Source organism: Rhea americana, unplaced genomic scaffold, assembly GCF_003343005.1.
Source record: "Rhea americana isolate MKP2758 unplaced genomic scaffold, rheAme1 scaffold_49, whole genome shotgun sequence".
Taxonomy (NCBI): Eukaryota; Metazoa; Chordata; class Aves; order Rheiformes; family Rheidae; genus Rhea; species Rhea americana.
The window spans coordinates 3,311,565-3,320,520 of record NW_028186634.1 but is presented as its reverse complement, the minus strand read 5'-3'; positions in this window follow the sequence as shown (position 1 = coordinate 3,320,520).

Here is an 8,956-nt window from a genome sequence, read left to right as displayed (position 1 = left end):
GCCCAAACACCGCGAGAAATAAACCAGCCGCCAAGAAGTGAAGCGGCGTGAACTCATGAAGGACGTTTTTTTTGTTTTGTTTTTTGTTTTTTTTTCTTGCTGTCACTACACACAAAGCCGCCGAAATTGGAAGCTTTTGAGGAAAAGAAACGCGTCTGAACTTGTGAGCAAATGAGGAAGCGTTGAAAAGGCCTGAATTTCTGAGCTCCTCTGAGGTAACTCCTGTGCTCYGAGCGGGTATTTCAGAAGACGTGTTCGTCTTTAGAAGATGCCAAAAAAACGCAAGACTTGGCACTTCAACAAAACAGMAGAAGGGAAACACATAATCTTCTTAACTGGCAAGTCCTTGAGGCCGGGAGCGCGCCGCTGCCATCGCACGGCGAGGAGGGGCCTCCGGCGGGCCAGGAGCGAGCGGCGCCGGGCCCACGCCGCCCCGCACCGCGCCGCGCCGCGCCGGCTCAAGGACGCCGGAGTTGGCTGGCTCTTGGCCGCCGGCCACGGGAAGGGAGAGCCGAGCCCCGGCTGCTCCCGCCGCGCGGCAGCGCAGGCTCCCAACGGGCGAACGCTCGCCGGGGCTCCTGCCTTCGCTCCAGAAACACACTTTTTAATAAAAAAAGAAAGAAAGAAAGAAAAGAAACAACGCRACTGCAGGGAGCTCGTGCTTGGTGCTTGACTGCCGGGAGTGTTTCGGAAAACTCCTTGGCTCTATCCACCCAATAATCCCTAATTTCCTACATGAGGCCTACCACAACTGGTGGGTTTTCTTCTGCATCTTCAGCAGCGCGGGAGGACGAGAAGAGGGCAGCCAGGAATGTGATTTACGGGAGCACAATCTGCCGCAATCAGATGTTTTCTCCTCCGTAAAGCACTCCTGCAACTCAAGCGCGCGCTCGCCGAATGGCATTTTCAGCTAATGGCGTTTGCTGGCTTCATGATGGGTTTCTCCAAAAGCTCACTCCGAGGGAAAACATGTCTTAAAAAAAAAAAAAAAACATATGTATGATACAGACTTTGAGACTAATCACCCCCAACAGCCCGGGCCTGCAGTGCTGGTGGAGGAAAGGCAAATCTCCCATTGCTAGTAACGCGGTCTGCCAGCACCCCTGGAAAACTGCCCCAAACACCGTACGTCGGGGGCACCTGCGCGCAGCCCGCGGGAGACCGGCTACGGGCAGCATCCCTTCGCCAGTATTTACATCTGCTAAACTCTGCGTGGCCTGTGGAGGTGAAAGGGAAACTAAATACCTCGCGACGAGCTTTGGGTGGCAAAATACGGTGCGGCACGGCGCTGCGAGGGCGGCGCTGGTCCCGAGAACCGCCCCGCTCGCTCCGAGTCCAGCCGATGATCAACTTCCCAGTCACCGCAGGTCTTTGGGAGGAATCTCCCCCCTCCTTTCTTTCTTTCTTTCTTTTCTTTTTTTTTTTATTATCCAATTAGCTAGATATGTTAATAAGAAATTTTCTTTCTTACAAAAACTGAGCAAATTTGCTGCTGTGCCTGGAGTGGCATAAATAGACCTTTTCACATATAACTTTAGTGTCCTGGGACTGATTTGTGGATATATATTGCTGCGGAGAAAGATTATAATTTACAGGTGATTGTTTGGAGGACTTCAAATTACCACCACTCATATATATGGATATATAAATAAAGAATGAAGCTTCTCGGGAGATTCTGCATAAACAATTTTCTTGGGAAGAAAAAAGATTCTCAATAAAGAAAAAAAACCCACAATATTTTTTATATCTATGCCACTGCATAAAGTATTGGTAGATTATTTCAGTCCTTCACTTCTATTTCAGCATTTCTGGACCATTTCCTCTAACATTTTATCTTTTTTCTTCCATCATATAAATCCTCATATATTTCATTCCCTGTGGAATCCAGCAAGTGTGCAATCTAAAGGAAAAAGGATCCTGTCACCAGAGTCCCAGCTTTGTGGGTTTTACTGCATGAATACTTGCTCCAAAAGGAACGAGAAAGGAAAGGATTAACTCCAGCTACCTTAATGAAATACCATCTCAACTTGTAAGTCCCTCTCTCGCTCGCGCACACACATGCACACAGAAGAAGGGRGATTTTTGGAAGCCACTTGTGGCTTGGTTGCCTTGCTGCCAGGGAACCCCAATTTAAAGATACCTCTCTCCGAGGTGCTGTGAGTATGCTTTTTTTTTTTCCCCCCACTTTTTTATAATTATATAGCCAAAGCACATCTCTTTGCCCACTGAAGCTATGTGGTTCATCCCAAACAAGCCTGCAAGACTGGACCTGTACGGCTGGGCCAGTAGCTGCTCTTCAGGGCAGCTCTGCAGGAAAGCCCAGCAAAGCAGCAGGCACATGTGGCGCTGGCTCCCCACTGTGTTTTTCCAGCTGATAAGGATAGACRTAGTATAGCCTTCAAGGGTCTTTTTCTTTCAGTGATTGTCCATTCACTTTTTTGAACTCATATGAGTTTCTAAGCRTTTGCAACACCTCTTCCGTGGTTTTGTGGCCTTCAAAGGTATAAACACATTGATGCAAATTTAGATCACTCTGTGTGACTTGAAAAATAGATCACTTAGTAGTAGTTGGCATCCTTTTTCGTCCATCGGAGAATGGGTTATCTCTAGTTCTTTTACTGTGGCTAACAATAAAATCTGTTGAGCTACTAACTTGGATTTTTCAATATAATGATATGGTTTAGAAAGAGCACCATTTGTGTGGAGAAGAAGAGATATCTATGTGAAAAGAATATGTTTATAATTGGGATTACTTGATCCATATTCCATTAACAAAATTCTGTCCAATAAACATATTCCCCGCTCAGGATTTATTGGCTCTTTTGCCGGCAAAGTCTCTTTTGCTGCAGAGAGAAATCTGGGATTGCTGCTATCCCAGGTAGCAGCAAGAAGAAAGAAAGTGGGATGAACTATTGTATATCACTGATCTCCTGGTCTCCAAATGATGATTCAGATTCATACGGAGATCTATAAAAGTCAGTGGTTTATTACTGTCTTGTATTTCTGTATTAACCACCTCATTATCATCCCAAATGGGACATAAATCTAATGGCAGCCCGTTGTTCTGGTCTGTGTGCYGGCATTTCCCCCGCTCTTACCTTGTAAATCTTGGCTCCGCGTAATGTGAGGGTCTGTGCAGTTTCCAAGTTCTGGGGCAGGAGACATTTGTAAAAGACGAGCCCTTTTGCTCGAGGAGGGGATCTCCGCTAGCGCTGCAGGGAGCACCTGGTGGCTCCGGTGGCCCCACTGAATCCCGCTTGGCCTCTTGCTTGGAAATTTCTGAAATGTCTTGGTTCCTTGTAGAAAGAGTGAGTGAAATGAGATTGATCGTTGGTTTGTGATTGGATTTGGGGTTTTCTAGGGGTGGAGCTGTTGTTATTTTCAAGGGGATGATGGCAAGACACGAGGGTGTTTTTAGCCCTGTACTGGTCAGTGTAATACCAGTATCCAACTGCTTATCCCCCTGACTGGCTGGTCTATCAGCTGTAGACTGTGGAAATATTCTACTGGCGACTGGTTGCCGTCCCTGCTTCTCCTCAGGTGTCTCCAAGGCCCTGACTGCCTCAGACACAGGCCACCCCACCTGCAGTGAGCTCCCCAGGAGACCCTGTGGGACCGCAGCTGCCCGACACAACACGCCCCTCCAGGGTTTAAGACCAGGTCTCCACCAGGCAGGCTACGCTCCGACCACCATGCCATACAGCTCCCCGTGACCTCCAGTTTTAGGGTTATGAAGAAAAAAAWTGGATCAAAACCCTGCAATACATTGAAAAGAGCTTTTATGAGACATCTCTAGATCCCTGCTTGTCAGAGGCAGAAATAATTGCCAGAGGAGGCTTGTGATCTTTTGAGCTTTGCCATGCTCATGAGGTCTCCTCCCCAGGAGCACGCGCCATTAGCAGGAGCCAGCTTTTCCTGTAATTCAAGGTTAACAAACGTGCTTTTAAGCAATGGTGGGGAATGTTCCTCTTAACAATGAGGTATAATTTACCTAACATAAAGCAGAAAAAAAAATGCAACCTTTGCACCAAGATCTCCAAAACGAGACAGTTCACTTGGCCTCAGCAGAATGACAGGGATTTGCATCAGCTAAGACTCTTGTCCCTCAAATCATCTCTCTTGCGCTTACAACTCAGCCATAAACTTTGTAAGGACGCGCCAGCTCATGCCACTATGAACTCAGGCAGCTCAGACTGAGCTAATGCAGCTTTGCATTACCATTCTGTATTTTGTTTGTCTGACGCCAAAAGTATTTCCCTGCATTTTGCTAAGTGAATCCCTTTTCCTGTCCTGTTTCCATAAAGAGAGAGTGAACTAAGGATTTAACCTCTCCGTAGTTCCTCAGCTGAGCCATTTCAAATCTGATGCAACTCTCCATGTTTTAAAAATAYCTTTCTTCTCAATGGAGTGTGCTGCATTTCCCTTCTCGTTACTGATAATTACTGAAAAATTCATCTTTGAACAGGCGCTTTGTTCGATGTCCCTCTTTCTGCCTACCTACTCAGTGTTTGTTTCATTACAATTTGATGTGAAGGAAATTACTATAATGTTACAGATGATAGAGAAAAAYGACTCTAATTGCTTGAAATGTTGAGAAGAGTAGGTAGATTTTAAAAGMAACATTGGTGTTTGAATAATGATGCCTACATTTGAAAATAAGAAAGGCTGAAACTGCCAATATTAAAATTACAAGAATTGTATAATTCTCTATATAAACATTGGGCCAAGATGGGTTGCTTTTATCAGCACTTTTCTTCTCTGTTTGTCTAGTTCTTTTAGTGGGAGAAGATCAAATGAGCGATGGGGAAAGCAAGCAGACTTGAAATTATTTTTTGTTTCTGTGTAATATGCAACACTTTTTCCACAGGCACCTCTCTCTCAAAATGTGCATATCACCACCGGCTATTTTTGCTGCAAGTTCGTGTCCAATGCAAAATGATGAGTTTCCAGGAATCTGACAAATTGCACCAATTCTTTGCAAATTATTCTCCTTCATTCCTCTGGCATCTGTGCTCTTGCCCCATGTGCTGGAGCAGGTGGAAAGCTTTCTAAACCTCACCGGGTGCCGGTGCCTGAGCGCTGCAGTGTTTTGGGCTCCTGGTGGGCTTCTCCTGCTCTGCACGTCTGCACCTCTGTGCTTGGGCCTGGCTGCTGGAGCAGCTGGCAAGCACACACGGGACTTGGCTGGTCGCCTCTTTTCTTCCTCCTGTAGGTCTCCTCTGTATTGAAACGAGCACTTCTGCTATCCACCTTAACTAGCATATCCTTGGCTAYAGGCTTTAGGCAGTTTTCTTTTCCCATGTTAACAACTTTTAAAGATGTAGTGGTCTAGTGGCTATGTTATACTTCATCATCTTGTGAGAAACAGTGAATGTATATTGCTGTTACTAGACTCATGACTACRCCACCTCTCAGTGAGCCGCGCATAAAGATCCAGCGGATGCTACAGGTGACCATTAGGCTGTCCACTGCTCCTGCAGAGAGCTACATCWTCTTATCAGAATACTTCGAGCACCTTGGCAAAACAGTCAAATTCATGCCCAGAACAGATCATTTGAGGAAAGCGTATGGGGTTTCTCATAAGAAACATAAATTATCAGCAGTTTGGTGCATAAACGTGGTGTTCCACTCGCATGTTGTGTAGTGGGTAAGTGGATGTAGGCACCCCATGCAAGCTGCTGTTTTTAGAGCCATGCTCCTTCGCAATTTAATACTGATGTCTTTCAGGTCCACTCCTGGTCTTTTCTTTAGTTTTCCCCTCCGGGCCCAGCAGTGCTTCTGGGGACAGTGAGTGCTGGGCAACATCTTCATTAATATTTACCCAGTGGTAGCGCCCAAGCTTTGTGCTGCAGCACAAACATAGATAAGGACACACAGTCCCTGCTGTATACAGCTTCAGTGAATTTTTAAACACTATCTCAAGCAACTAGGAGCATGAAACAGTGTAGCAGTAGAGTTTTAGCTCATCTTACCTGGGCATAAAACAGCAACAGAGGGCTTCCTCCGTCCCGAGCAGCATTGCTCGTAGTGGCTAGGACCAGTCTGGGGAGTAACTCCAAATCAAGGCCCATGAAGTCCTTAATGGATTACTCTGGGTCAGTAAGAGCCAAATGAAGATCTTGGTGCTAAAAAGATTTCAGTGACGGACACATCCGTCTGCCACKGCCCAAGCCTGGCCCCCCAACATCTGGACACAGCTACGCATGGCCCTATACAGCTGCAAATGCGGAGAGATACTGTTCAGGAAAACATTTGGGAAATGTATGTTCGCTGGTACAGTATCAGGTGTTGCAAAGCCCTGACCTAGCTGGTCTAATATAATTTTAGGCTCCTGGGCCAYGCTAGCACTGGTAGAGTGGGAGAAGAAAGGAATTTAGTCAGAAACAAAGAAGTTTCTCCAAAGCTGCATTCAGTTTTGGGGCATGTAACTACRAAGGGTCCCACCTGCAGCCACATCCTCACTCTGGCTGCAGCAGAGTCATCTCAACAAAGATGACTTCTCGCTGACTTTGGCTTTGCCGTAAGTGAAAGGCACTTAACAAATGTTTCTGAAATAAGAAAACCTCCATGCTCACCTCCTCATCATTCATTTTCAGATTGATAAGTTAAATACTGTACTCCAGCATAAACATTTCTCAGGGACGAAGTATAAACATTTCTAGTGGAGTGCACTTAATGTAATTTTGTTTGCCAAGTGGCTCTGTCTCCTCCCAAGCTCCGGCTACGAGCAGGTTTTATTTAAATGGAGATATAAATTAATTGCACTCAGTGCAGTCTCTCCTCCAAGCTCCCTSTTCCATCCGTACCCTTGGATCAGCTGAAGGAAAGGTGGGTGCCGCTATAGCAGCTCCTTGCTAAAACACATGTAGGACGCTGCCACAAGTGGTCCTCTCGTGGCTTTGTCCTGCGTCACCCTCCCCTGAGCAGAGCCCCACGGCTGTGCTGCCACTGCTTTAGGTGGCTCGAGGAAGGTGCAGTTGCCATAGCCTTTTTGGCACGATGTCAGCCGTGCTCCCACGTGCTTGCAGGGTGGCCAAGTACCACCGGGAGATGGCTGTGGGGCAGGTGGCTCCTCCTTGTTCCCAAAATACCCACCACCACRTTGAGCGCCATAGGTTGGTGCTGTTACTCTGTTAGGGGCATCCGAGACCGGCTCTTGACTCAGCTGCCTCCGTTTCAAGGGGCAGGTTGATGCAAGGCCRCGTTGTGAGCTATACGGTGACCTGAACTACAAATCTTACTCAGCTAGGTTGGATTAATATGCATTAGATAACTTAAGGTGTCATTCAAGAGAAGAAAGCTTAATTTTAGTTTAATATATAGTTAAGCTAATATRAATTTAGATTAATTTCAATCTAATTGAAAGCTCATATTCATTATAGCAGTGCTTATTTTCTATAAACAGTAGCAAAATGTAAGTTTCAACCATCTCTTAGGCTGAGCAGTTCCTAGCAAGTGTGAGCTTTCTAATGTCAGCCCATCTTTCTGTCCTGTCTATAGCTGGATTTCAAGGTTTATGTGGAAATTATGCAAAAGCTGGTGAATCCTGACGTAGGCTTTGTTCATTGGGAGAAAGGTTGGGAGAAAATCCTACAGGCAGAGGGGGCTACCGGTAAGCAGACTTATTTGGGGCATCATTTTGCTTATCTGTAGGTAGGTGCTAACGACCCCATCCGACTTGTAGAAAAGGAAGAACTGTACTGTTTCTGGTGTAATTATATATAATATAGGCACTGATGTCTAGCATGCTACCAGCAACCCTTGCACAAATGTTACTCGACAAGGAGTTAAGTTGCAGGTGTTTCAGATTCACCCTCTGCTTGCTATTACACGTGTATTCCAGTATAAGCTTTCGGCATAATATTCACAGTTTAGTACTTCAGCTTGCATGCACACAAATATGTCAAGCACACTCTTTCCCTCCCAGGAACACAGCAATAATATTTTCCTGTGTTCACATTCGTCTCTGCTTGCAATATGCTCATCACAAGCCAGAGCTGTATTTTCTCAAAGAGAAGAGGTCCTCCCGCGTGGAGGATTTTGCTCAAAAGGTTGCAACCGAAAAAGCTGCAGCCCTCCTCATACAGCGAGACAGGCAGCGTCGAAGGCGTTCCCGCTGGACCCGGACCCGATACGCCCGCAACCACGGGCAGGGTGACTTCCCGCGGGGTGGCGGGCCGGGGCGAAGCCGGGCCATGGCCCCGTGCGGGCCGGCCCTGTGCGCCCCAGGGCCACCGCTCCGCTCTTCGCTGCGAGACGATTCAATTAATTGTACAGTGTCTGAGGAAAGACGTGCAGCTGGAGTCTGCCTGCCCATCAGAGAGACGGCAGCCACCTCGCATACAACTATTGCATTCTTCTACTTTTCCCTCTCTCTCTCTCTCTCTCTCTCTCTTTTTAAACCTTTGAGATGAAAAACCTTCTAAAGAAGGCTTATAAGGTTTATGGCAGAGGTATACAAGAAGCAAATTAAAATTCCATAAATATATTTGCTGGCTGAAATTTATATATCCTGTATTCCTAGGGCATCTAATTAGCACCAAGAATAAAATAGCCCTGCAAAGGATAGGCATTTTGTTCAAATAATTTTTAAAAATTGAGCTAAATAATGGCCATTTTATACTGCACACAATATAATTGTTCTTCTTGTATTGGGGGGTAGTTATAAATTATCCAGTGTCCCATTCAGCGTTGTTGCCATGCGGCACTCCACACAATTGTGACTGTAGTTCCCGGGCACGTAAATTCGCTGCCTTCTGACAGCTCTCCCGTTAGTGCGGCTCCTAACTAACCTTCTGCATAAAAAATGAAATCCCCATGAAAGAATGAGCATTTATCTAAGTGCTGACATTGAAACATGCTGAATAACTCTTTGAATCATTTGTACTATTATGGGTAGAAAATGTAATTATTGTAATCAGCCTTGAGTCTGAGGCCATGTTGTTTAAAAAAAAAA